Source organism: Talpa europaea (genome assembly GCF_964194135.1).
Source record: "Talpa europaea genome assembly, chromosome: 13".
NCBI classification, from domain to species: Eukaryota; Metazoa; Chordata; class Mammalia; order Eulipotyphla; family Talpidae; genus Talpa; species Talpa europaea.
Genome location: NC_140080.1, coordinates 1,189,497 through 1,195,494, shown reverse-complemented (window position 1 = coordinate 1,195,494; position 5,998 = coordinate 1,189,497).

The following is a 5,998-nucleotide window of genomic DNA, read 5'->3' as shown; positions in this document are numbered from 1 at the left end:
GGGATTGAACCGCCGCCGCAGAGGCTGCGGGCAGCTTCGCAACCCAGTGCTCAACCGCAGCGCCACCGGGGAAGCCCCCGCACCAGGTTTTGAGGGTTGCACAGCCCTTCCGGGGCCCCAGCTCTGTCTGTGCTCCTGCTCAGCCACGGGCCGCCTCGCTGGCCCTTTCTCCAGGCATTGCAGGCGTCGTTAGTCTGGCCTTGTCCTCTCGGAGCCCCCAAATACTTGATAGGGCTCTGTTGTGCTCCCCCAGGCTAGTCCGGTGTCTCCTCAGCTCTGTCTGGTTTTATAAAAATTACAATTACAGTTCCTTTTCCTGCCTGTGGACGTGCCGAGCTGGGAAAATGCCTGTTTACTCTCTGACATTCAGTCCTTGCAGGGCCGGTTTACCGTTGGCCAGTACCAAACCTGCATTTCTTTCCAGGCTAACAAAATAAACCCTCCATTTGTTTGCTTTGCCTGGTGACCGTATCCATTTTCTTCTGTCACACGACCCTTCTGGCTAGCACGGACCGATTCTCTGCTGGACAAGAGGTGGCTCGGCGCGCCCGCCCTGGCTAGTCCCCCATCCGGAGCCTGTTCCTGCAGCGTGTCGTTGAGACTGACTTGTCTGCCAAGCTGCTGGGTGGCCCCTGTGGTGAGGGACGCAGGGGAGGCTGCCTCCGGCCGCCGCAGAGAGGGACTGGTCTCCGAGCGGGTGCGCCTCGCATTCCACCCTGTAGGGCCGTGGCTGTGACCCCAGGACGGAGGAGTTCTGAGACGCTCCCCACTTGCCACAGACGGCTCCTCTCACAGCCAAGGTGTTTACTGTCTGCACTGTGGCTCCTGGATGCTGTCCAGTCGGCAAAGTGGACAATCCTACTTGGCCAGCGGCCAGCCGTGCTTTCCTGGCCTGCTCGGGCACCAGGCAGTGACTGTGGGAAAGCCCAGTAGCAGCAGCCGGTAGCTTCGAGGGCCCAGCTCGGTATCAGTGAGCTGCCGGGCGATTCCCCTGGGGCCTCCCCTTCCAGCTGATGACCTATGACGCCGACCTTGTGCCCATGCACGCTCGTGGCCTTCGTGTTTCGTGACTGGTCAGAGTCCTCTGGGGCTGGCGAGTCCCTCTAACTGCAGGACTTTGCCTTTCCCTTGCCCTTGCCAGGCAGGTCCTGTGCTGGCCTCTTGGCCTCCACTGGTGCCTTTTCACTATGCGTCTGTTTCCTTATTTTTCTGTTTTGAAGAGTGAGATGCATCTCAAGGGAGGCTTCTCATGCCCCCTCACTCACACGTGCAGCACCACTCGCTGACTGGCTCCATCTGGCCTCCGAGCCGGCCCTCCGAGAAGGTCTGCTCCTGCCCTCCCCACGAGTGTGGGACAGCCAGGGCTCAGCGCGCTGGGACGACTTGCTGAAGTCACGCAAGTCTCCACACCCTGCGCTCTCACTCCCACATCTGGGCCATCACTTGCTTCATGAAAACCACTGGACTGGCCATTCATTCGGGTGTTCTTTTAGTTTGTTAAATGAAGGCATTTGCTCTTTCTTCATAAAAGTCTTGTGCGCTCTTCATGAGGTTGATTTTTGATTATGTCATAAACTTTGATGTCGGCGGTCTGTTCGGTGGTGTTTGCTACTGTGAGTGAACATTGCTTTGAAGCCTATGTGTGTGCACCCCCCCCCCATCTGAAGTCCTGACTACACCAGGCCTTGGGCGCTGGGGCGTCTCCGTGGCAGTGGTTGTATCTGCAGATAAGGACGGTTTTGTCTCCTCCGTTCCACTTCCGGCACATCTTCTTTTCGTCGGCGCCCTCTTGGACGGTGGTGGTGGTGCGCATCTTGCTTTCTGACGTGAAAGGAAATCAATGTCAAATAATCATGATTCTTTTTTTGACAAGACTAATCAAGTTAAGGGTCGATGGTGAGTTTTATACACCTGATTTCTTTCTAAATCATAGAGAATTTATGGACAATTAAGTTCTTTTATTTTGCAGCTGTAGTGACTACTGATAAGAGTTTTGGTTAAGTCATACTTTACATGATTTCATAGGTAGGTCGAGATGGGGGATAAGCCCTTTTTGATTGTTGTTCTGTGCTTTTTCTTAATATCAGTGTGGACATATCTAGATAATGTGTCCAGAAATTTTGTATCAATGTTAATGGTGACTTAGTGATATGTGACACTTCTTTCTTCATACAGATTTTTCTCTTGGTTCTGGAATCAGAGTTGAACTAGCATATTTACATTTTCTGCTTCTTGAAACTTCTTACACAGGATAAAGATTATCTAATCCTTCGTTTAGTTTCCAAAATCTTTTACTGGACAGCCTGTCGGGAAGCGAGAGCGGCTCGTGGGGCGTAGCGCTGAGCAGGCACGCGCCATGTCCACGGCCTTGGTGTTTCTGAAAGAAGCAGGGGCTCCTCCTTTGTGGGGGGCTCGGTGGGAGAGAGGCCCTCAGCCTGGAGCCGGGTGTGCAGGATGGAAGCTGGGTGCACCTGGCTGGCAGAAATGGGGGGCAGGGCCCCAGGGAATGTTGTCAGTAATTGGAGTGTACCCCAAGAGATAGGAAACTGCTGGGCATCCTTGAGGGGAGAGAGTGACGGTTTCTGAAGGTGAGAGTGAAGTCATAAATGTGGTAAGAAGTAGGTGCGATCAGCACATCTTTAGAGGGTAAAATAAATAGAATTTGCTGTCTTGGTGACTGTGTGGTGTGAGGAGGGGGAGGAAGCCACGAGAGCTTGGCCAGACCTGGTGAGATTTCCCTCGTGAGGAGAGAGAAGGCGCTAGGAGGTGCCAGTTTGGAGGTGTAGATAGGGCTTTGTCCTAGACCTGCAGGCCGCTGGCCTGTGAACGTGCACTTCCAGGGCGTGAACTTCCGTAGGAGCAAAATGCAGATGCCTTTTTTGGGAGGGCATTATTCAGATTTAGATTTTCTAGGCTTCTGGATATTCTTGTTTTCCTCTGCTTGTAGCTTGGTAATTGCTTATTAATATAATACGCCGAAAGTCACATTTCTTTTCTCATCTTCTCACACTTTGTGGAATATTCCTAGATTGCACTCTTTTTCAGGAGTGTTTCCTTCAGGAATGTTTTAGAAGCGAGTTCCAGCATAGTACATATTCTCAGGTTTTTTTATGTCTGAATATATTTCACTTTCATTTAAATAGTAATATTTTAGCTGATAGTCTTGGTTCAAACACTCGGTTCTTTTACTGTGTGAAAATACCTCCTCACTGTGTTTCTGCTTCTGGTGCCCAGACTTGTGCTGTCAATTTGCCCTTTTACTTTCTCGGGTTTCCAGCTCTTGCTGAGGGGGTAGATTGTAGAATTTTCACCTTGTTTTGATGTTCTTAGAGTTTCTGATCATGTGGTTGGGGGTGAGATTTTTAAAGTTTTGAGGCTGTGTGGCACTTTTTTTCAGATACTGGAATAAAATGTTTGGCTCCGTAAACATAATGTCAAATGTATGGACCTGCATGTATCTTTTTTCGCCTGTTTTGATTTACCATGTGGGAAACAAAGAAGCGTTTACTTAACAATATTTATCCATTTACTGGTCTTTGTTATGTTGGGCTTTCTGTAGAAATTTGTTTCTGCTTTATTTATTTATTTATTTATTTATTTATTTATTTATTTATTTATTTTTTTAAAAGATTCATTTATTTATTTTATACAAGCATTGGGTACAGTCAGAAGCACGGGAGGGTGAGAGAATTCACCAGAGTCAGAGTGGAGAATAGAGCAGGCAGAAGGACCGAAGTACACTGCTGAGGGGAGCAGCGGGCGGCAGGAGAGGTCTGCGCGCCATGGGGGACCCTCCTCCGGTGGCCGGGGAGCAGCCGGGGATCGAACCAGCGCTGCAGAGGCTGCGGGCAGCCTCGCAACCCAGCGCTCAACCGCTGCGCCACCAGGGAGGCCCTGTTTCTGCTTTTTAACCATTGTAACATCTATAGGAAAGAGATACTGTTATTTACATTTTTAGGGGGTAAAGGGATTGACATTTAAAAGTCTGTGTGACTTGCCCAAGACGACTTAGCTGGAAATGGGACTGGAGCCTCTCAGGCCCCTTGCTTCCCGGGCAGCTCTGCCCACATCCTCAGGCTCCAGACGCTCAGACAGCACAATAAGTACACGTGGAGTAACAGGGTTTGCCTCAGTAATGTTTCCCTTTAAGGAGAATGTCTACTTAACCATCACTTAAACATTTAAATAATCACGTGCGCGTGTGAGTGTCTGTGTGTGTAAGTGAGAGAGAGAAAGAGAGAGAAACAAGGGGAAGACTTTCCTCTGAGGGAAGCAAGGTGGCTGCGGAGCTGCAGCGTGAGGGGGACAGGAGGCCTGCCAGGAGGCGGGCGCATTGTCATCCGCGTGCTGCGAACTCTCTCTCCAGGGTGAACTCTGCTCAGCGTCTGGGCCTGGTAACAAGCTAGAAATGCAGCTGGTAGGCTCGGACCCCGGGGGTGCATGGGGTGGGCATGCTAGAACTCTTCCACATGCTTCTCTGAGGCCAGCTGCACTCCCTGAAGAGGACATGAGATCTGGGTCTCACATAAAACAAGTAATGTTACAGCTCTTTGCTTAGCGTGCAGAGTTACCACTTCCCTCTTCAGTTTCCACTAATTCTGCATTGAAGTTGAGCTCCCCTTGGTGCCGGAGGAGTTCTGACAGTAGCAGGTAGACCTTGTGGGCGAGGGAGCGGTTTCCTCTGTATTCCTTTTAATACTTTCTTATCTCCTGGAATCATTTTCCAGGGCGTGGCTGAATTTAGCAACAGGACGACGCCTTCCATACTGCAGCAGGCTCTGGCGGTGGCTGCCAGGAGGCATCCACAGATGCAGCGCAGGCGGGAGGACGCCCTCCACCCGCCGCTCTCCTCCCTGGTAGCGCTCAGGGACGGGCAAGGATCAGTTCTGGGGTTTCTGCGACCCCAAGGCTGATTTACAGCCGGACTGGATGCCATGGTTTAGCACCAGCGCTGTCTGTCTGTCCCGCGCTGTCCAGCACCAGCTGCAAATGCAAGTTTAACCAGTTAAAATGAGATAAAGTTGAATGTTAATTCCTGTGTCATAGCCACCCATTTCAAGCGAGTAACAGCCACTTGAATAGTGTGCCTGGTGACTGTGTTGGGCAGTGCCATCATCACAGAAAGGTCTACTGGACAGCGCTAAGCTGTGACAAAGGCAGAGCTGCGGTGACGAATGGCGACTTCCCAGAACAGCTTGGCGGCGTTTCCTGAGCCGTAGGAGGAAGTGGGGCTGGCTGAGCTGTGATACCCTCCCCACTTGCCTGTCCTCCCTGCTACTCCCTGGGATGAAGGTGTCCCTGGTGTGGGACCCCGGAGAGCATGGTGGCTGACTCCCGGGGGCTCAGTAAATACTGGTTTGTATAAGTTCTGGCTTTTGACTCAAGCAGAGGAAGAACAAGTACTTCAGGACTGGTGAGGTCAGGGATACTCACGCATGAGGTTCCAGACCTGGGTAGCCCCGTGAGGTCTGAGCTACCTGCTATAGACAAAGGGTTCCTTTTATACACAGCTGTCTCATAGTTGTTACATTGATAGCATCGTTTTTCAGCAGGCACAACCATTTGCTGCAAAGTTCCCAGACGGGTGGGGGTGGACAGGCAAAGGGGGAAAGAGGCAGACACCCGGAGATGGCCTTGGAGAGACAGACCAGCTCTGCCACCGGACCCTTCTGAAATGCAACTTTGTTTAGGTAGGAGTGCTGAGGCCCTGGCCTTGAATCTTGAAAGGGAAGGAGCTGTAAGTAAGGAAACTTGCTAATGATGCCTGGAGTGTTCATTGCACCTGGGCTGGAAGTTCTGCTGGAATCTTTATTACATTCATTTGCTCCATAATATATTTTTTCATCAGGTTAGTAGTGTATGAATGAGAGTCACGAAAATAAGAGAAAGAACTCCTGCAGGTTGTAGAGTAGAGTGATTATTGGAGCAGTATCAAATAAATAAGTCATTTTCTGTCCAACCTGAGTTATGTCAGCCTCAGATGGCATAGCTGATGAGT